This window comes from Symphalangus syndactylus, chromosome 7 (genome assembly GCF_028878055.3).
Source record: "Symphalangus syndactylus isolate Jambi chromosome 7, NHGRI_mSymSyn1-v2.1_pri, whole genome shotgun sequence".
Classification (NCBI taxonomy): domain Eukaryota; kingdom Metazoa; phylum Chordata; class Mammalia; order Primates; family Hylobatidae; genus Symphalangus; species Symphalangus syndactylus.
This window is the reverse complement of record NC_072429.2, coordinates 23,547,893-23,571,960: the sequence shown is the minus strand read 5'-3', so window position 1 is coordinate 23,571,960 and position 24,068 is coordinate 23,547,893.

Here is a 24,068-nt window from a genome sequence, read left to right as displayed (position 1 = left end):
AGTGGGGGGCACCTGTAGTCCTAGCTACTGGGGAGGCTGAGGCAGGAGAATGGCGTGAACCCAGGAGGCGGAGCTTGCAGTGAGCCAAGATCGCACCACTGCACTCCAGCCTGGGCGACAGAGCGAGACTCCGTCTGAAAAAATAAAAAATAAAAGATCAAATGGTAGATTCTCCACAGAAGGCAGATAAGGGCATCAAAATCCTCCATGTGTTTCCTCATGCTGCTTTTGAGCGCCACGAATTCAATTCCACATTGTCCACCTTTCTCTTAAAAACTTGATGGAAGGCTGGGTGCGGTGCCTCATGCCTATAATCCCAGCACTTTGGGGAGGCCGAGGCGGGTGGATTAGTTGAGCTCAGGAGTTAGAGACTAGCCTGGGTAACATGGCTAAACCTTGTTCCTACAAAAAATACAAAAATTACCTGGTTGTGGTGGCACACCCCTGTAGTTCCAGCTACTTGGGAGGCTGAGGTGGGAGGATTACTTGCGACTAGGAGGTTGAGGTTGAATGAGCCGAGATCATGCCACTGCACTCCAGCCTGGGTGACAGAGTGAGACCCTGTCTCAAAAATAAAATAAAATAAACAATAATAATAAATAAAATTATAATTTAAGAAACTTGGAGTTTCTAGTCAAAACTACTAATTCCTGCTCTGTTTCCATTCAGTATGTTCATTCATTCATTCATTCATTCATTCATTCAATAAATACCTACTAGATCTCAGACACTGTGAAATGCACTGGGGAAAAACCTGTGAATAAAACAGAAATAGTCACTTTCTTCATGGAACTTCAGTCTAGTCAATGAGACAGGTAATTAAACAAGTTAATTAAAATCAATAATTATAAATTGTGAAAATGCTGAGAATAATACAATAGGGTGCTCTTACAGATAATGACAACGAGGAACCAATTTTTGAAAGGGTGTTTTGGGAAGGCCTCCCCAAGGAGATGACATCTCAGGTGAGACCTGACTGACCAGAAGGAACCAGCATATAAGAACTGAGACAGCACAATCCAGCAAAGAAATAGCATACGTAAAGGTCCTGAGGCAGGAATAAGCTTGGTGTTTCTGAAACCAAATGTAGGCTAGAGTATCTGGAGTTAAAGCTAGAAGAGAAGACGAGCTGAGAATGTGACCCTCTATAAAGCCCTTCTACCACTGGAATCTGGGATGTTAGTGGTTGTCTGCATCTCTTTCCTCTTTTTCCACCGAATAATACCCAATTTAAGAGCAGAAATGATGTAATGTTCATTTTTAATTACCAACAGTGTCTGTTATGACGCCTTGTGTAACATAGGTGACCAAGAAATGGTGGTTAAACTTGTATTGATTTAAATGTACTATGAATTCCAATTGTATCTGTAAAAAGAGAAAGCTGCTTAGTCTCTGAAAAACTTGCTAATTATAATAGTTAATATTTAATAAACCATTATTATTTACTGGGTGTTATTCTAAGCTACTTATACATATTCATTTCCTTATCATGTGCAAAAACTCTATGAGTAAATATTATGTTTGCTTTCATTGCAAAGGTGAGAAACTCAGGAGCTGAGAGGTCAATCAACTAAAAAAGTGAGAGTATAATTAGTGTCTGAGCCAGGATATGAATCCAGAGAGTTAGTCTCCACAATACATGTCCCTAAACATGACGGTAATGCTCCTAGCAGCCTGAATATGAAAACTAAGCCATTGAGGTACATCAGTACTTAATGCTCTGGGATTTATGTCAGGTTCATGACATGTTATGGAAGGTACATACTTAACCTGAATATATATTACTCAGGTTATATGAAATATACCTTTAATACATTTCCATCTCTCTGTATTTTTGGTTATAAGAAAGGATTATCTATTCACGCTTCAAAAGGTTTGAGTGTTGCTATAGAAACTGCTTTTCCTTACATTTTCGAGATGGCTCTCAGTTCGTAAGACACTCAGCTATAGAAATAGTAGAACATTTCTCAGTCCTACCAACCATACCAGCCCCAAGGGGAATTGTCAATTTTTCTCAATATTCTCCATCTTCTTTTTTCCCTCTTTCCCCAAACTAACTCAAATATAGAATCTAAATAAAATTAGTGTGCCTGCTGTGCAATATAGTTTTAGGACAAATTTTCTAGTCCCCTCCCCAGCTACCGGCTTGCTTCCCCTGAAATGCTTTTAAATGAAGCTCTGGTGCATCCCCTGCCCGTTGATGATGTGGGAGAGACCCATTGCTGAGAAGACTCCTGTTCTTTGATTATTGCCTTCTTTGGGGACTTTTGCATAGGATATAAGGTGAGGGCAAATGGAAAACATATGAATGGTATTTAGAAAAGTAAGAATGTCAAGTTTTCTGGAAAGGAATGAGAAGAATGTACTGATGTTTTGATAAAGCAATTCATCTGTCCTAGAAACTCAAGCCTCCATCATTCCTTTATTCATAGCACTTAGCACAGCTCCTGGTAACCACTAAGTGCCCAGTAAATGCTGGATAAATGTATGACATCTCTGGTCCTTTGAGAGGTAAATGTATGAGAGTAAGATGGTAGAAAATGTATAGAAATGTCATAAGACTATTTCCCCAATGACTCCCAAACACAGCTATCTCTAAATCCTTTTGTATATTCTACTAAATCAACCCAATCAGCATCCAAGATTATCTTTGCAGTTGTTTTGAAATTGTCTAATTTTGTGATCAAGCCTGTTAACCATGCACTGATATATATGTGTGTATATTTATACACACACACACACATATATATACATATATACATATATATATATATAAAATTTCGATTTATGTACCGTCTCCCCAAGTAGATTTTAAATCATTGTGGTATTATTTCTCTTTTCATTGCCTGTTACATACATATCCTTTTACGAATACAGTATTGGGCAGAGTGAAGAGGCTCAATAATACTCACGTGTTAGGATAGAATCTGAAATGATGGAGAGCTCCCTGAGCAGTCTTTTTCTTGGAGTGTATACCATTTTGTCACTCAAATTGGGAGAGTTCCACAGAAATCTCCCATTTAGGCCAGGCACAGTAGCTCATCCCTTTAATCCCAGCACTTTGGGAGGCCGAGGCGGTTGGATCACGAGGTCAGGAGTTCAAGACCAGCCTGGCCACCATGGTGAAACCCCATCTCTACTAAAAATACAAAAATTAACTGGGCATGGTGGCGAATGCCTGTAGTCCCAGCTACTTGGGAGGATGAGGCAGGAGAATTGCTTGAATCTGGGAGGCAGAGGTTGTAGTGAGGCGAGATCACACCACTGCACTCCTGCCTGGGTGACACAGCGAGACTCTGTCTCAAAAAAAAAAAAAAAAATCTTCCATTTAATCTCACTCAATAAATATTTAAAAGGAAGGAAGAAAAAAGGAAAGGGAGGAAGGGATAAAGGGAGGTGGAAGTGGGGAGAGGAAGGGAGAAAGAATTTGGAAGAAGCTTTTAGTTTGAGAGAAAGAATTTAGAAAGAGCTTTCAGTTTAGTGGGACTGAAAGAACATGGGTTTTGGAGTACGATCATCTGAGATCTAATAATGTGAGAACTTTGGCAAATAATTGAGCTGTGTCTCTTTCCCTAAATTATGAACATTAATATGTTTCTTAGAAAATGTATATAATGCTGTGAATTTTAAAGAAATAGAACTCTTTTAGTTTCAAGTGGGAGGAATACATCCAGAACTAGCTGAAGCTTAAAGAGGAATACTGGGGTGCTCACAGAATGCAAGGGGCTGGCTGAAGGATCAGGGATGGTACAGAGCCCTCAGAGTCTTCTAAAGGTTGAGAATGGTGAAGACAGAAAAACCACAGACTCAACATTTTAAAACAATGATTAATATTATCCATGCAGGGATAAAAGGAAAGAGGGCAACAAAGACCACAGGTGGACAGTTTCATTGTAATTTGAAGTAGAACTAGGCTAATTACCTAAAGAAGTCATTATGTGTGTTTTTCCAAGAGCCACCTTTTTCTATAGTTAGAATGTTCTTATAAAACAGGGCAGTAGTGGGCAAGCCAACCTTGTGACACAGGGAAGACCGAATGGGTCCAAGTGAATCTTCTCTGATGTCTTGCTAACCCTTGGCCAACGACCACCCTAGGGCCACCCAGATGTCATCCTCAGATCCCTGCTGTGTGGGCCTTTCTGCAACATGACAGTTGGCTTCTTCAAGGAAAGCAGAAGAATTTCTTTCATTCTTCAAATTTCTCCTTTTAGAAAAATCATGCTTATTTCTCCATCTATCTTTTGGCCTCTGCCCCCACAGTTACCTGAATATTCATACAAGGCTTGAATCTAAACTCTAAAAGAAAAGATCTGATTAATCTCATGACTTGTCAGTGGGCAAGACTTTTCCATTAGGATAATACTACTTGGTCTACAGGCCCCTTGGAACTACCACATAGAAAACAGGTTATCTTGTGAATTGCTAAGAATCAGGTGTTCATTTCAAATCCAATTTCTTATGGTCAGGGTGGTTGGGTGATAGAGATTTGTGTAAAAGAAACCACTTTGGAAATGGAATGTAACAAGCTTGGATTAATGAGTACACTGCTCTAACCAAAGGATAATTTCATAATGTGGTACTTAGTGTTTTTCTTATACAAAAGGTTTTGCATTTATTGTTTCATTTTATTTTAATATTTACAAAATTCTCATATTTGTATAAAGAAGGTATTCTAATCTTCATTTTTAAGTAGGGAAACTTAAGTCCAGCAAAACTAAATCATTAACCCAAAGTATAGTTAGAAAGCCTAGTCCATATTCTGTGACTCAGAATTATTAGATTTTTGCTTTTTTTTACTACATTGCATGGTTATCGTTGTCCTCCATTGCCTTCTTTATGTATTGTACTTAAAAAACAAACCTTTTGCTTTTATCATCTCAAAGAGAACATTGGCCAGAGAAGATAAAGATAGCAAAAAAGGAAGAGAGAATGCTGCTGCTGTCTCAAGGCCTGTGGAAGGAAGGAGAATCTTATAATCAGGTCATAAGCCAATTAGGATCAATTGGTAGGGGATTCCTGAAGCTCCATGTTGAGAATTTCAAAAGCATATCTGGGCTGGGCGCAGTGGCTCACGCCTGTAATCCTAGCACTTTGGGAGGCTGAGGCGGGCAGATCACAAGGTCAGGAGTTCGAGACCTGCCTGACAAACATGGTGAAACCCCATCTCTACTAAAAATACAAAAATTAGCCAGGCGTGCTGGCAGGTGCCTGTAGTCCCAGCTACTTAGGAGGCTGAGGCAGGAGAATCGCTTTAACCTGGTGAAGAGAGGTTGCAGTGAGCCGAGATCATGCTACTGCACTCCAGCCTGGGCGACAGAGCGAGACTCCATCTCAAAAGAAAAAAAAAAGTACATCTGGGTTCTCCTGGGTGGAGGGAAAGCTTTCTGGTTAGATTAATGATATCTAGGTGGAGAAGATGTTTTATGATTGCTTGATGATGTCCTCTATGGCCTCTAGAAATATCAGCGGAAAAGAAAGAAAGATTATTTAGCATGCCAGGCTTCAGCTTTATTATGTCAACATTGCCCACCTGAAATTATGGCACCAAATATATTATTCTGCTGCTTCTAGTGAAATGAGGGGAAACAGCTGTTGAGAATGGATCTGTCTGGGAGCTAAATGTATTTAGGGTGCTTTCTTTTTTTGTTTTTTGTTTGTTTTTAGTTTTTATTTTAAGTTCAGGGGTATATGTGCCAGTTTGTTATATAGGTAAACTCATGTCACAGGAGTTTGTTGTACAGATTATTTTGTCACTCAGGTACTAAGCCTAATACCCAATAGTTTTCATCATTTAGCTCCCACTTATACGTGAGAACATACAGTATTTGGTTTTCTGTTCCTGCATTAGTTCACTTAGGATAACGGTCTCCAGCTCCATCCATGTTCCCACAAAAGACATGATCTCATTATTGTTTATGGCTGCATAGTATTCTACGGTACATATGTACCACATTTTCTTTATGCAGTCTGTCATTGATGGGCATTTAGGTTGATTCCCTGTCTTTGCTGTTGTGAGTAGTGCTGCAATGAAAATTCGCATGCATGTGTCTTCATGGTAAGATGATTTATATTCCTTTGGGCATATATCCATAAATGGGATTGCTGGATCAATTGGTAACTCTGTTTTTAACTCTTTCTGTATGTTCAAATTAAGTTAAAGAATGGAACTTTACTTTTCTTGTAAAGAGAAATTATGTATTGAGAATTTAGGGATGATAATCCTTAACAATGGCTGGCTTTGGTTAAAAGTATAATACTGATGACAATGATGATGATGGTAATAAAGACAGCAACAATATTAACATCACAATACCTAAATATAAACTCTCTACAGAGAAGGAAGTGGATGAGGGAGAACTGACCTGAAAGATTCGCACACAGGCTGTCCAATATATAAAATATTTTCAAACTTATGAAAAAATAATACTTTGCAACTTGTTTTTACCTCTGTAGAAGTGTTGAAGGGCCATAGGGAAATTAAAACATCATCCAATTTTCTTTAATTGAAAAATCCTTAACCAAGATAAATAACTGTCCTTGCACAGAAAGAGCATTGCAGATGCAAACATTTTTTCATTGTTTTAAATTATGATTTCTAATTTGGGAAGGCGTTTGCTATTTTTGTCTTATTTTGTGGCTGTTTATTAATATTATTATTATTATTATTATCCAGCATCATCTCTGAATGTTTCTGCTTTGGGAAACAAATTGAAATAAAACCTCATTTCAAATTATCAGTTTGAAAGTCATAGAAAAAACAAGGAAGTATAACCAGTGATTTAGAAAGCTTTTCCTGCACCCAGATCACCATGAGCCCAGACATAAGACAGGGTTAAGAAAGTCTGGAAAAGCAGACAGCAATGTTCTGAACACTCCATGGCAGAAAACGAACCTGAAGACCACATAGCAAAGACAACTATTTTGCCTGTGAAAGGAAAAAAAATAGGTACGCTTATTTTTAATTTCAGATAAACTGGAAAACTATTTCAAAAAACATTAAAATGCAGAAAAATAAACTGACAGTAAATCAAACTTGTGCATCATGGAAGAATTCCATGGGGATCGACTCAAGACACTTAACATCTCATATTAAAAAACTTTATACACATACACACACAGACACACTCACAGTCACATTAAGAATATATATATTCTGGGATATACATAGATACATTCTGGGATATATATATTCTAGGATATATATATAAATTCATATAAATGTAAATATATACATATATATTTTAAGAAGACTCTATGTAAAATGGAAGCACGAGCAGGCACGTATACTCATATGTCTTATTAAAACAACATGGGACATTTAAAATTGGGCTTGCCATTTTTCTGGCAGGAAAAGAAATTTAGCCAATTTAAGACTGAAAATTAAATGGCACTACACATATATATCAAGCAGAAAGTAAAAGAGAAACGAAGTAACTGAGTCCAGGAATTTCAAATGGTGCTCACTTAAAAAAGAAAGGGAGAAAAGAGAGGCCAGAAGCAAGAGTCTAAGCACACGAGTGGTAACAAATGTGTAATAAGTGCAGAATAATAGCCTCTGTCCGGAGGTTAGGTCTGACTCTGGGTTGGAGGCAGAGTGGGTGAGGGTGGTCTACAAGGCACAATATGTGTCAGACAGACCACAGACACACATTCTTGTCAATGCCTATGCTTCAGGCCCTTTTTCTAGATCACAACCCTGAGATTCTAACAACCTCTGGATCTCTCTGAACAGAACCTCTAACAGATCCCTATTCCACTGGATCCTGGTCTCCTGGCCTAGGCTTTGTGTCTCATTCACCCAATGCACTAGACCCTGTATTTCATCTCTGTAGATTCAGGGCAAAGTGTGTTTCTCCTTGTCTTAGCAGGCTTTTCCAGTCTCAACATTCTTCTTACTCATTCAGGGTTATCATGCCTGCTTGATCCTCCCCCAGCCATTGGTTACCGCTCTATAACTCACTAGCTGTCTGCTGTGGCCACAATATCTATCAATGAAATGCTATGAAATGTGTGACAAGGTGGAAGGAAGTTTTAGAGTCAGATCTGGGTCCATGCCTGCTTCTCCACAGACTGTAGTGTGAGCCTTCTCAAGGTCCTTTGCCTCCGTGAGTTTCAAGTTTATCCTTGCAGAGTTATCGTCTGGATTTACAATAATTTTTAAAACCTGACTCACTGGTACATCACATACGTTCCAAATTGTAGTTACTATTACCCAATTACTAGTTTGACATTTCATTCCATCCTATTATTTTCTCCTTTCTGATCCTTTGCAAAACTAAACTAAAACACCTGTCTTACTTTTCATTGATTCATTCACTCCAACATTATTTTGCTGTATGCCTACCAGAATAATGAGGCTCTGTAGTAGGCGCTGGAGACTCATCAAGAAGCAACAGAGAGATACAAACACAGTGTCTACCCTCATCGATCTTTTAGTCAAGTCAAAAAGAAAAACAACAAAAGCATAATTATATGTGTTGCTAATTGCTACGGTAATAAGTGCATGAAGAAAACCTACAGAGGATCCTAACCTACTCTAGGAAAGGGGTGGTCTGAGACAATCCTAAGAAAAACTCCTCTTCTTAGGACCTAAACTACGAGTAAACTGAGTTACTCAAAACAAAGAGAGCAGAAAGCATGCTCAAGTGTAGAGGACAATGTATGTGAAGCCCAGCAGTGGGAGGGATTTGGCACATTCAAAGAACAGGAACCAGTGTGACAAAAGTTCAGTATTTGGGTGACAAAGATGGTCACTATTAAATATATAAATAGCAAATGGGTCAAACCTGAGCCATAGAAGGAGTGTAAAAAGAAACAATTCTCAAGCCTTTGAATTACCCGATGAGCCAACGAAAAAAAGCATCACGGAATCTCTGAGATGCCTCAGTAGTAACAGGTTCCTTGCATAGAATTGAGCTGTAGGTGGTAAATGTCACAGCAACACTGGGAACACAATTGTGTCCCAGAGAGTCCCCGCCTTGTAAATATATCTCAACTAATTTTAGGGATGTTTTAAGCTAGCAATTGACAACTAAATAACTCTTAGCTACCAAGTGTCAGGCAATATCATAATGTTCTAGCTACAAATCCTTCCCACTGCGTGCCCCCATAGAAACATCTTTCTAACATTTCACAAACTTGACTGTAAATAACCACTCATTTATGTGTGTTCTTATGTAAACTGAAACTGTGTTATCTCCAGTGCCTAGAACACAGGGGCACAAATTATATGCTCAATAAAAAATATATTCATATGTTTTCTCCCATGCTTGGAATATCCTTTCCCTCTCACTTCCTTTTATGACGAATAACTTATCTTTTGCAAATACAGATGGCCTTTCTGTATTTTCATAAAACTTCACTCATCACTGCACCTACCCACCTGTACTGTCATTCTCTCTTTGTTTTCTCTCTACCCTACCAGATAGAAACCTTCATAAAAGCTGACATCTATTCTATTGTAGTCACTATGGCCCTAGGACCAGTATAAGATGCTTAATAAATACGGGTTGAATTAACGTGTTGAATTCATGAAAAATGAACTTGCTCACAAGGCTTATTAGTATAATATGTTCATTTTATAGACAACAAGATCTGCCCAGTCAGCAAATTCAGGGCAGCACTAGATTCAGAACACACCAATCCTGAGTTATTACTATGGAACTCATCCTGTTGAATTTGGCTAACTTCCTATGACAGACATTAAGGATTGGCATTTAGATTTTGTTTGTTTGTGTTGTTTTGTTGTGTGGAAGGAAATGTTTTGGTATTAGTATCAGCTATTTCAAAAAAAGGAAAGGAAAGGAAAAACATAAAGGCATAGTATCCTAAGCACTTAGAAAAAGGTCATCAAGCAAGAGACAGAGCAAGACCTATTCACGGAGAACAGAAAACAGCAAATTAATTCTAAGGCTCTCTGGAGGCTCAACATAAGTGAATGAAGGTTAGCAATGCTACAACATATTCAATGGCCATGAGTGTGAATTTGTTCTTCTAACAGAAAGATTCATATAATACTATCTGAGCAGCATTCACCTAAGTGCCCTCCATGGAACATTATCTGTGACAATGCTATGGTCAAGTAGGTTTAGGCTCCATCAGCAGTTAACACATGTAATGGTGAAAAACTGGTTACACATTGTTTAATCTCATGCTTTCCAAATGAAATTAACTTGAAAAACCTTTTTACTCCACCCTTCAACACTAATTAATACTTAGAGAAAGCAATATTTCACAAAACACCCTTTGGAAAACACTCGCATATGTAGTAGAAGACCGGAAATGGACAGAAGGGAAAATCGCTCCCAAGAGTATGTACATACCAGTAGGTCTCTAACGGCATGTAAATACAACAGCTTTTGTGATGGAGCATTCTCTCATTACTATCTTCAGTTCTTCTACTTGAAATAGTTCTGTGCCTCCTAAAATCAAGACAAATTCAACCAAAAGGAGGACTTTAGGAGCTGATAGTCCCCCAAAACTGAAATAAAGCTTGTTTGATTAAAAAAAAAAAAATTAGAAGTTCCAACTTTAAAATATGTTTCCATTGTTAATCACAACTTTTAATAGATGCATAGCCTTCAGCAACCTCATAGTCTATTTTTTGAATGCTTTGTACAAAATGTGCTGAGAATTTATTTTTCTCCCTCACTGCTCTAACTTGCTGTGGCATTGCCTTGTCAAACACACAGCAAATGACATTTCTGGGGATTTAGAGGTAGGACATACAGAAAGGTCTACAGGAAAACTGACAGTCATCAAGTCCAGAGGACATGAACTGTGTAGGTAACAGACATGGTTTCCCATGATTGCACTGCAACTTTAAAAACTTAGTAAAGTAATCCAAAAATGTATGAACAGGGAAGAAAAAAGGAGTTGTAAAACATCATTTTTGAGATGACTTTTAGCATTTTCAAAAAAGTTTTGAATTTATAATGCATCAGTAATAGAGTTCTTTTAATGGCAAGTTTCAGGAATTTTTTCAAGATATACTGAATATTTATTAAGCATTTTTGATGTCACAAAATATGCTACAGATGCAAAAATGCAAGGAACTGTTCTATGGAAGTTCACAGTCAAACGGTGGAAATAAACTTAGAGTCAAATAACTGAAATACCATGTAATGCATGTCCTAATAAGATAAGCTCACAAAGATTAGCATAAGCGGACAAAGCGATTTACAAAGCTTGGCACAATAGGGTAAGGCTATGGTCACAGAGAAGATGCTGGAGTTAGGTTCTGAAGGCTTAACAGGAGTTTGCTGGGTGCACATATTGGAGAAGGGCTTTTTTTTTTTTCTTTTTTTTTTTTTTTTTTTTGAGATGGAGTCTTGCTCTGTCGCCCAGGCTGGATGGAGTGCAGTGGTGCGATCTTGGCTCACTGCAAGCTCCACCTCCCCGGTTCGCGCCATTCTCCTGCCTCAGCCTCCCAAGTAGCTGGGACTACAGCCACCTGCCACCACGCCCAGCTAATTTTTTGTATTTTTAGTAAAGACAGCGTTTCACCGTGTTAACCAGGATGGTCTCAATCTCCTGACCTCATGATCCACCTGCCTTGGCCTCCCAAAGTGCTGGGATGACAGGCGTGAGCCACCGCACCCGGCAGGAGAAGGGCATTTTAAGCAAGGGAAATCACATGAGATACATGAAAAAACCCAGCCAATTCAAGAAACAGAGGCAATGAATGTTGCTTATTACTTTATTTTTTTCTTTTTTTGAGACAGGGTATTGCTGTGTTGCTCAGGCTGGAGTGCAGTGGCATGATCTCAGCTCACTGCAACCTCCACCTCTTGGGCTCAGGTGATCCTCCTGCCTCAGCCTCCGGAGTAGCTGGGACTACAGGCCCCTGCCACCAGGCCTGGCTAATTTTTGTATTTTTAGTAAAGAAAGGGTTTCGCCATGTTGTCCAGGCTGGTCTCAAACTCCTGATTTTAAGTGATTTCTCCGCCTTGGCTTCTCAAAGTGCTGGGATTACAAGCATAAGCCACAACTCCTGGCAAAATGTTGCTTATTATTAAGAGGCAAGTATGGAGAAAGAAGGAAGCAGGGGATGATATAGGTCTACTTGTGCTCTCCAAAGATGTAATAATAGTTTTAACCATTCTAGAAAATATTTGCAAACCTTGCATCTGACAAAGGACTAATATCTAGATTCTACAAGGAACTCAAACAAATCAGCAAGAAAAAAATAAAATAATCCCATTAAAAAGTGGCCAAAAGACATGAGTAGACATTTCTCAAAAGAAGACACACAAATGGCCAACAAACATATGTAAAAAAGTTCACCAGGCACGGTGGCTCACATCTGTAATCCCAGCACTTTGGGAGGCCGAGGTGGGCAGATCGCTTGAGGTCAGGGTTTGAAACCAGCCTGGCCAACAAAGTGAAACCCCATCTCTACTAAAAATACAAAAATTAGCTGGACGTGGCACACACCTATAATTCTAGCTACTGGGGAGGCTGAGGCACAAGAATCGCTTGAACCCGGGAGGCAGAGGTTGCAGTGAGCCGAGATCCTGCCACTGCACTCCAGCCTGGGCAACAGAGTGAGACTCCATCTCAAAAAAAAAGCTCAATATCGCTAATCATCAGGGAAATGCAAATTAAAACCACAATGAGATACCAGAATGGCCGTTATAAAAAAGTGGAATAATAATACATGTTGATACTGATATAGTAAAAAGGGAATGCTTATACACTGCTGGTGGGAAAGTAAATTATTACAACCTCTACAGAAAACAATATAGAGATTCCTTATAAAACTAAAAGCAGATCTACCATTCGATACAGCAATTGCACTACTGGGTATTTATCCAAAGGAAAAGAAGTTATTATATAAAAAAGACACCTGCACACTTATGTTTATCACAGCGCAATTCAAAATTGTGAGGAGGGTGGGAGGAACGTGAGGGATGGAAAACTACATTTTGGAAACAATGTACACTACTTGGGTGACCAGTACACTAAAATCCTAGACTTCATCACCATACAATTCATCCATGTAACCAAAAGCCATGCTACCGCTAAAGTTATTGAGATTAAAAAAAATTTAAATAATAATTTTAGCCAGTTTATATATCTGTATATAAACTGGTATATATGTCATATCATATAAATATATATATCTTATATATAGTATCATGTATATCTTACATATATATATATATATATATATGTCTGTCAAGTAAGACATTTTGTTGGTTTTTTTGAGATAGAGTTCTGCTCTTGTTGCCCAGGCTGGAGTGCAATGGCGCTATCTCAGCTCACTGCAACCTCCACCTCCTGGGTTCAAGCAATTCTCCTGCCTCAGCCTCCCGAGTAGCTGGGATTACAGGCGTCCACCACCATACCTGGCTAATTTTGTATTTTTAGTAGAGACGGAGTTTCACTATGTTGGTAAGGCTGGTCTCGAACTCCTGACCTAAGGTGATCCACCCACCTCAGCCTCCCAAAGAGCTGGGATTACAGGCATGAGCCACCATGTCTGTCCTCAAGTAAGACTATTTTTTTTTTTATTTGAAAGATAAATGTGTTAAGCAGAGCCTAACAGAGTTTTTATAATAGCGAGCTAATACCAGAACCTGACTCTTTTGTGTTTTGCCTGTTTCTCACTACTGGACACCATGAGCTTCTGAGTGAAACCAGAATTCATTTCTACCAAAAATTCATCTCTACCGAAAAAAATTTACTTTTTTGACACAAAGTGGCAGATGCATGCATGGAAGAAAAAGAAAGCAACAGGCCCAAAACTCTGTTACACCTTTCCCGCAAGCTGTGAACCCTAGTCATGGTGTTACAAGCTCAACTGTTGGAGGCTCCCAACACCACTAAGCCAGTCTCATGAAAAAGGAACAGTTGTCAGTAATTCTGTTAAAGTTCTTTGGTTGCAAGGAAAATAAATAGAATCTGGTTCTCTTAAGGCAGAAAGGAATGCATGGGAGGAACAAGGGAGAGCCTACAGAAAAGCCAACACCCCAGGCTTATGAGAAGGCCCAAGAAGAGCAGTTTCAGTAATCACGGTTCATTGCAAAAACCGTCAGTCTCCACCAGACACTTCTATCAGGATAAAAAAACCCTGCAACTATTTTAGATCTTTATCATCCCCCTCAAGATTCAAACTCCAGGAACAGAGCATGTGATCAGGCTGGCTTCTGTCTCATATCTACCCATTCGCCAAGGAAATGCAGAGCACCAAGACAAACATGATGAGGGAAGGATAGTTTCCCCAAGCAAAATTGGGATGTGGATACCAAAATAAGAGAGAGGAGATGCTGAACACACAAAATCAATACACGCCCACCACAGTCCACACAGCATCACACATCTGGAAACTTATAAATAATCAGCCAACTCATTCACTGAACTTTACATCTTCTACACTTCTCCATCAGATCTGAGATGGAGGAGGTGTTACAAGAAGCATAGAGAGAGTTGTTAAGAATAAGGTCTAGGGAGGCAGTTCGAAGAGTTGAAGCTCAGGTCCACCATTCACTAGTGGTGAGAACCCCAGCCAAGTTTCTTAACTTCTCTGTGCCTCAAGTTTTTCTTTTCTTTTTAAGAGATAAGGTCTCACTCTGATGCCTAGGCTGGGGTACAGTGGCGCCATCATTGCTCACTGCAGACTCCAACTCCTAGGCTCGAGTGATCCTCCCACCTCAGCCCCCCAAGTAGCTGGGATTACAGGCATGTGCTGCCATGCCTGGCTTATTTACTTATTTATTTAGAGATAGGATCTTGCTATGTTGCCCAGACTGGTCTCAAACTCTTAACTTCAAGCGATCCTCCCACCTCGACCTCCTAAAGTGCTGGGAGTTTTTTCATCTGTAAAACTGGTATGATAATATTAGGTGGGGGTCCTACAAGGATGAGAGACTGGGAGGAAACAGAGGTGAAGCATGGAATGCATTTATTTAGTGCTCTTCTGGCTTCTGATAAGCACTCAAGAAACATTAGTTACTGTCATCTAGCTGTCTGGCACTGTGACTTGCATAGATAATTCTCTTCCCCCTTTTAAAGTGTCTTGTTTTGATTATTGAGTTTCCTCTAGATGCTCCTATATAACATCACAATATCACAATAGAAATTCAGAGTGAGAAGCATCTTTGTTTTTCTTCCCTGCCTTGTTTCTCTCCTACCTGAAAAGAATAGTCAAGACTTCATTTAGATTTCAAACTGATGTTCTGTGACAATTGTTCAGCATGAGTAGCATTCAAAATATAATTCCAGTGATTATTGTTCTTCTTTTCCAAAAGGCATACAGCTAAGGTTAATAGAGGTGCCACTTTCAAAATATATCTGCCCTGAGCAACATAAAAGGATTATTTAAAAGGGCACAGTGCATAGGACACACCCTGGTATTAAAGGCCTAGCAACTAAAATTAATTTTACAAGCTCCTACACACACCAATTTTCATTAACTCTGAATCTTCTAAATTATACTTTCCCATTGTTTAGGGAGGTCTATGAAAATAAGTAAAAAGAAGAAAAATCTTTTCATTTGCAAGCCAATGCAGAAACAGCACCTGCACCTTTTGAACATTTAAAGATAAATGATTTTGTCCTTTTGTTGTTTCTTTCTTCTTTGTTTTTCTCTGCAGAGTTGATTGACAGCAGTAACATTACAAAAATAAAACACTGATTTCCCCTCATCAAGTCTCACAGCTTTTTAAATTATCTTGGATAGTCTTCATTTGTAAATACCTTATCTTTGAGAACAGATGCCTTTAAATTTCCTCTAGTATAGCTTTTACTGCATTTTAATCAAAAAACGTATCTTCAACATAAGTAAAATAAAGAAAGACTTCTGATTTTTTTTTTAAAGAAAACCCTTTTGTTATGGACCTAACAGGATTCTTTTTTAACTTGTTCAAAGTTTAAAATAGAGCATAAAGGTCTAAATTAGACTAACCATTTTTCCTTCAATTACACTCCTGGGATAGACATTTTAAATAAATTTCAAGCTAACTAATTATTGCTCAAGATGCTCTCAAAAAGTATTTCAAAGTCCAAGATTATGTCTTCATTCTCTTACACTTGTTTAGAAGCTTACCTCCATTAAATCCTTTGAATTATTATTCAAAAGCAGCCACATTCGTTTACTCTTAATTCTGTTGGCTTAGTACTTCAGTGCATAGTTTTACTTTTAAAGTTCTTTAAAGTGACTTCATGCTATTTACATATTACATAATTCAAGGACTAACAAATCAAGATATTACAAAAGGGAAAATGTTCAGTTCTATAACTTGTTAATTAAGACTGCAGTACCTATGTAAAGACAGCTCTAGATAATCTAGATGTCTCTAGAAATAGGAAAATTGTCCCATATTATAGGGGAAAGGGAGAAGAAAGCTGACAGATTTTTAGAGTAAATCCCAATATGACCTGATGTCTAACTTGGTGCCCATTTTGCCCTTATTCCCTAAACCTCCTTCACTTATACCTACAATTTAAAAGATAGAAAAAAAATAGGGGAATTTAAAGAGGTATCTTTGGTGCAGATCCTCCTAACTTCTAACAAAAAGTCTCATGAATATTCACACATAATAACAACTGAAAAAGAGCTTAAAATAAAGTTGAACAGATACACTATTGCCAAAATCTGGGAGGAATTTCTCACAACTCTATGGCTTATGAAACTGGATAAAGAAAAAAAAAATTCCTTACCCATGCATGGGTTCATCAAAAGGAACAACCCAGAGAGAAGGTAGGAAGACATTTTATTCCTCTTTCACTCTAGTCTCATGCCTGAGAGATCCAGGATCTGTACCAATAAGAAAACTAGGTGAGCAGTCATCTAGTTCGAGAGTACCACTTTGGGATGTGCGGTGAATAATGTCTCCTTATACACTCTCCCAACTGGACCTTGGGATTTCTACAGTTGTCCATCATTACCCACCTCCTTTGCAATTTCAAAGGAATCCCCAATTGTGTATCATATTCATTTCTTAGGGCTGCAATAATATATGAAAACAAACCAAATGGCTTAGAACAACAGAAATTTATTTTCTCGAAGTATTGGAGGCTAGAAGTCTGAAGTGAAGGTGTCAGCAGGGCCATGGTCCTTCAGAGGGCTTTAGGGGAAGATCCTTCCTTGGCTCTTCCCAGCTTTTGATGGTTGGCGGCAATCCTTCATGTTCTGTTCCTTGGCTTGCAGCTGCAGCCCCCGAGTCTCTACCTCCGTCATGTTTTGGTCTTCTCCCCTTGTATGCCAGTGTCCAAATTTCCTCCTTCTCATAAAGACATCAGGCATTGAATTAGGGCCTACCCTAATGATCTCATCTTAACGTGATTATATCTGACCCCATTTTTAAATAAGGTCATCTTTCCAGGTATTTGGGGTTAGGACTTCAACATTTCTTTTTGGAGGACACAACTGGACCCACAATTTGAGTATTCTGGTGTGAGATAACACCCTTCTGCCCTGTTTTTCAGAGAAAGGAGTCCTGTTGTCCCACTTTCCAACCCAGGCACATGACCTAATTCCAGCCCACTTGATGCGTCCACTCCATATATTAATAAAGTTAGATTAAGTGACACAAAGGTAAAAGACTTACATTTCATTCCCAACTGCAGTGGTAATGCCCCCTCTACCATCTCAATACTTGTACAATGTCCTCACTTCTTGCAAAGTATTAAATCCTTTCTGGCTTAAGACAACCAGAGACAGTACTTGGTATTTGGGAATGACAACTTTCAAAAATATATAAATGGGTGACACAGAATGAGGGGCTGCAGAGGTGCATCTCTCCTAGAAAAGAATGTATTCTTAGAAAAGCTAAAAAAGAAAGAGCCTGAAAGAAGTATATGCAAGGGTTATAATTTTTATATTTAAAATCTGCTCGAATGTGAAGTTTCCAGGCAGGAGGATTTAAGAACCTCAGTATTGAAATTTGTAAGGCATTGGGAAATGAGCTACTTTTTTGTGATTGATTTGATACAAGAATTTAGTAAACAGTGAGAAGCACCATAAGAAAAACACACAACCCTGCTGGTAAACATTATCTGAAAAAAGATCTCCTAATTTGAGGATGGATAGAGATAAAGAAAGGCAGAGATTTCCTCAAAGAATGATATATGCAAAACATTAAGAAGAGAATATCACACTGAAGAATTAAAAGAGCATTACTCTGACAGTCATATACTCATAGAAATAGAGGAAAAATCATTACTAATTTTATAACACCCCTGAAAAGGATGTCAGAATACCTAACTTCTATGAAATAAGAGCAGAAAATCAAATGTAAACTAAGAAAGGAAAAACAGCATAATGATGTGGAGATACAATTTATTAAAATTTTAAAAATGGGCCGGGCACGAGGGCTCATGCCTGTAATCCCAGCACTTTGGTAGGCTGAGGTAGGTGGATCACCTGAGGTCGGGAGTTCGAGACCAGCCTGGCCAACATGGCAAAACCCTGTCTCTATTAAAAATACAAAAATTAGCCGGGCATGGTGGTGCATGCCTGTAATCCCAGATACTTGGGAGGCTGAAGCAGGAGAACCACTTGAACCTGAGAGGCGGAGGTTGCAGTGAGCTGAAATTGTGCCATTGCACTCCAGCCTGGGCAACAAGAGCAAAACTCCATCTCAAAAAATAAAATAAAATAAAACAAAATAAAAAGTAAAATTTAAAAATGAAATTTAAAGATTAAAAGAATCAATGGAGACATTAAAAATAGGATTGACGATATTGTGAAAGTTAGGCAGAGAGTTATTTTAGATTTTGTTTTGTTTGGCTTGTTTTTCCATCCAACTAAAGGGAAACACCTACCTGACAAAACACAAATAAAACAAAACAAGGATGGAATAGTGAGTAGAGTTGGTGACTCTTAAATCCTGTATTTACCATGCACCTCTTCATAGACTTATACAAGTAAGGTAAGAATCGTCAGAAATAAAATTTCTTTCTTTCCTGAAACACTAAAAACTGTTGTATAAACTGCCAGTTTGTTTGCCATATTTGTCTGATACTTTAAATAGCATAGAGCGTTAGATCTAAATGGTTCAACAGATCAATTTGGAGAGATGAGCCTAGCTTAACGCATATTTCCATGGAAATAGATAAACTACACTTCAGCATACTGTGAAAAGATACAACACACTAAAGGTATCCTGGAAACCTCTTCTTCTTACACCACCCCTCTACCCCTAATGCATTCTCACCTTGTCCCATAAAATAGAAACTTTAATCAAAACTTCTACTCTCACTAGGAAGAACTTGACAAAAAAAAACTTCCACACTTCTCTTCACCCCTTATTGGAGTCTTTCCACAACAAGAGAGGCTATAAACGATTGAGGAGTTTTGTGATAGTCTGAAATCCATACACCTACTTTCCCGTATTGAAGTTTTCAACTAGGGGCAATTTTGACTGCCAGGGGCATTTGGAAACGTCTCAAGAAATGTTTTACTCTCGTGTTTCAGGATAGGTAAGAGCCAAGGATGCTGCTAAGCACCCTATAACACAGAGGACAGTCTGCCACAACAAGGAATTATCTAGTTGTCCAGGCATGGTGGCTCCTGTCTGTAATCCCAGCACTTTGGGAGGCCAAGGCAAGTGGAACACTTGAGGTCAAGAGTTCGAGACCAGCCTGGACAACATGGTGAAATCCCATCTCCACTAAAAATACAAAAATTAGCCGGCCGTGGTGGCAGGTGCCTGTAATCCCAGCTGCTTGGGAAGCTGAGGCAGGAGAATCACTTGAACCCAGGAGGCAGGGGTTGCAGTGAGCTGAGATCATGCCACTGTACTCCAGCTCCAGCCTGGGCACCAGAGCAAGACTCAGTCTCAAAAAAAAAGAAAAGGAAGAATCCTCTAGTTCAAAATGTCCATAGTGTGGAGGTTGCTACACCAGATGGAGTTCTCTGCTTCTGCCTGACCCAGTTTCATGTTCTTTCTTCTTATATTGCCTACTTCTACTTTCCATCTCATGAAATTTACAAAATAAAAATAATTTAAATTAAAAAAAAAAAAACAAGCAGGATCTTCTTAAATTGTTCACCTTCACCTGGCTTGGTAAGTTCATCTGCCTGAGAAGCAGAAGACTCTGCTTGCATGAGTCTTCAGGTTTGGGAAACAATCTCTCTTTTGCTTTAGCTAGTTTGAGTTGAGTCTCTATCCATCTACTCACTTCAAGGTCTGGCCATACTCTCTAAAACTGACTTCTCTGTGATTCTCCTCAATTTTTCACCACAAATTCCTGACGTACATTTGAATAGATCTGTTTTCCTTGCAATTAAGCATGCCCTAAGACACATACACACTACATGTAGTTTAAAATAGCTCACACCTGTAATCCTAGCACTCTGAGAGGCTGAGATGGTAAGATTGCTTGAGCTCAGGGGTTGGAGGCTGCAGTGAGCTATGATGGCACCACTGCACTCCAGCCTGGCCTACAGAGTGAGATCTTGTCTCTAAAATAAAATAAATCAAAATATTAAAAAATCAAAAAATTATACTTTTTTGTGTGAACAACCTCAACATTTCACATCACCACACATAATTTGATCTTTCCTGAATGACTTGGAAGGCCCTTCAGAATAATGCAATGCCTCAGAAATATATTCTCCAACACCAAGTATCATTAGAAGTTAGATATTTTCCATTTGGCATACTATGAGTGGGGAGAATTTTAATGGCATTAGTCAAAAACAAAACAAAACAAAACAAAACATGACACTCTTCCCTTAGGAATCTAAACTGTGCTTATACTCTGGTTTTCTCTGGTCTTTTGCCTGATTTAACTTCGGTAAAATACTATAAGAAAACACACATTACTAATATAGGTGTTATAAAACGCTAGTTAGAAATTACTTGTGTCCTCTACTAAACTATTGTTCACAAAACACTTATTAAAGTGTTGCTAATATACACTGATCCAGCACAAATCTAGGGAATAAATATATTATAACTGACCTTGTTAAAAATCTGACATTTTCATTTAAAACCTTACTGACATCTGTGTATATGTCTTTCTAAATTATGGTTCCAACATGCTGCAGTTGATCTTTGACCTCTAAAAGGTCATTTCTTTCATAAAGATTTCAACCCCATTCAGTTATAACAGAGACTGAATCCTGAGTCCCCTGCCCACGTCTCCTCTGTCACACACATTCATGGGTGTTTGGGACATTAAACTATTGCTGGAACTACAATAGTTTCACTTCTTAAAGAGAAATCAATGTGAACAAATGGATCATGAAGAATTCTGGGTATTTAGTGTAAAAAAATTATACGAACTATTCAGAATAATACTGATATGTGTCAATTAGATAGATAATGTACAATGAGATAAAAGGCTACTGGGAAAACTGTGATGATGGATAGGTTTTGTGCTTGATTTTTTTAATACGACATCACACACTGACAGGAGTCCTTGTCTCTTCGCATTTTGTAGCTAGAGAAGAATCTTCAGAGGAAATGAATTTTTTTTTTTCCACCTCCCCACAATCCTCTGAGCTTCTGGAGAAGCAATGTCAATTATACCATCATTAATGCAAATGACATTTTAAAGGGTTTGTAAGGCAAACGGAGAATGTTAGTGCCACTCAGAAGTGCCAATGTGCACTGCAAATTTCCCCCTAAAGTCTACAGCCCATCACATGTCTTTATTCACTCAGATCTAATCCTATCAACTGAGGGCACAGGCCACTGGCCTGCTCTCTGCCTTTGTCACTCAAACTCACCCATTAAAAACAATCCATTTTCTAAAGCTGGACAGTGTGGAATACAGGTTTGGCAGCCAAAAGACAAAAATTCCTATATGCAGAGCATGATAATAAGGAGCCTGCTGTCTTTTTTGCTCCATGAGTTATTCTTATTAAGATGAAATGTGTTCCAAAGTGACTCAGAAACATGAAAATCAGCTAGTTCATAAAAAGTTATATGGGAGCTTAGGCTTTCAAATTAAGAAAACAAACATGATAAACATAATCCAAAACTCAGTATAAAAGTGTCTGCTGCCACTAGAATGTCCTTCTATTGTATTTTCTCGTGTTTTAATATTACAAAGAACCTTCTAATTGCGCTATCATGAGATTTTAGACGGCTTCACAGTTGAATCTTATCCATTAATCTTTTGTGTAACAAAACCTGAATTTGTAGCAACAAAGCTTAGAAGTCAATAATTTACCTTCTGATGATGAAGTATCTACCAGGTAGAGGGCACTGTGCTAGGTAATGAAGGACATCAAAAAAGGGAAGATGGAACATGGAACACCCAGGTCTTACTCACAAGAAGTAATGGTGTATTAGAGAAGATACAATAAATAGAATGCAAGAAAAGATGTAAAAGCTGAAATGTCACAACAAAGCAATTCTGTATACATAGTCATTTTATAAAACTCAAAAAGCATTACAGACTCAAAAACAGCCCATATTGAGGCTAGTTGAGATCAGCTGATGAACCTTAAATCTTAGGATATTTACTTTATTCTCTAGGCAATGAAGGTCTAAAGAAACTTTGAGAAGAGGGGTAACATGGTGGAGCAACAAAGGAAGATAATACTGTCAATGGTACACCTATTGCACTGATGGCACATGAATGTGGGTGGTGTGTGAACATGAGGTTGTATAATGTTGAATTGCACAGTGAAAAATATATTCTATTTTAACTTTCTTTTTAAAAAAAATACTTAAAGGAAAAAGTCTTTGATTTGGTACTAATATGATATTAACATCTCTCCAATACTTGTTACTATTCAACAAAGAGAGCAGGCAATCACATCCACTTTGAATTCAATAATATTGTTTTTATTAAATTTGCACTTACTTTTACAGTTACCATCTATTTATGGTGATACTTATTTCCTCTTTATATACATATTGAACAAATAAAAGCTTCTATAAAATAAAATTAAAATTAGCCAATTTAATGGAAAAATCATTCAGTATGTGCAACTGAGTTAAATTTAGAAAACACATACCTAGGCTAGGAACCACTAAGCATTTTGTTTTTTTCTTTCAGAGACAAAGCCCTGCTCTGTTGCCCAGTTTGCAGTGCAGTGGTGAGATCATTGCTCCCAGCAGCCTAGAACTCCTGGGCTCAAGGGATACTTCTTCCTTAACCTTCTGACTAGCCAGGTATGATTGCAGGCTCTCGCCACCACACCCAGCTCTGTGTGTGTGTGTGTGTGTGTGTGTGTGTGTGTGTGTAGATATGGCCTTGCTATGTTGCCCAGGCTGATCTCAAATTTCTGGCCTCAAGCAATCTTCATGCCTTGGCTTCCCAAAGCACAGGGATTACACGCACAAACCACTACAGCCAGCCAATATTTTCTTAAAGAAATACTTGTATATGTGCAAAAGAATGTTCAAATATGTTCACCACAGCATTGTTATAATAGAGCAGGGGGTCGCCAACCTTTTTGGCACCAGGGACTAGTTTAATAGAAGACATGTTTTTTCATGGACTAGGGGTGGGAGATGGTTTCAGGATGATTCAAGCATAATACATTTATTGTGCACTTTATTTCTATTATTAGTACATTGTAACATATAATGAAATAATTATACAGCTCACCATAACGTAGAATCAGTGGGAGCCCTGAGCTTGTTTTCCCGCAACTTGACAGTCCCATCTGGGAGTGATGGGAGATGGTGACAGGTCACCAGGCATTAGATTCTCATAAGGAGCATGCAACCTGGATCCCTCACATGTGCAGTTCACAATAGAGTTGACACTCCTATGAAAGTCTAATGCTGCACTGATATGACAGGAGGTGGAGCTCAGGTGATAATGCAAGCAATGGGGAGAGGCTATATATACAGATGAAGCTTCATTCAATTGCCCTCTGCTCACCTCCTCCTATGCAGCCCTGTTCCTAAAAGGCCACAGACCATGGTCCTGGGGTTGGGGACCCCTGTAATAGAGGAAACATGAAAACAAATTGAATGTTCCTAAATAGAGAAAAGGACAAATAAAGCATAGTACCAATATTCTAGAATACTAGACAGCTGTTCAAAGGCTGGGAAGTATCTACATGTATTTATATGGAAAGATTACCAATCTAAAAAACGAGCAAACAGAAACAAACAACTCATAAAGCCATATATTTGGCATGATCCCAATTA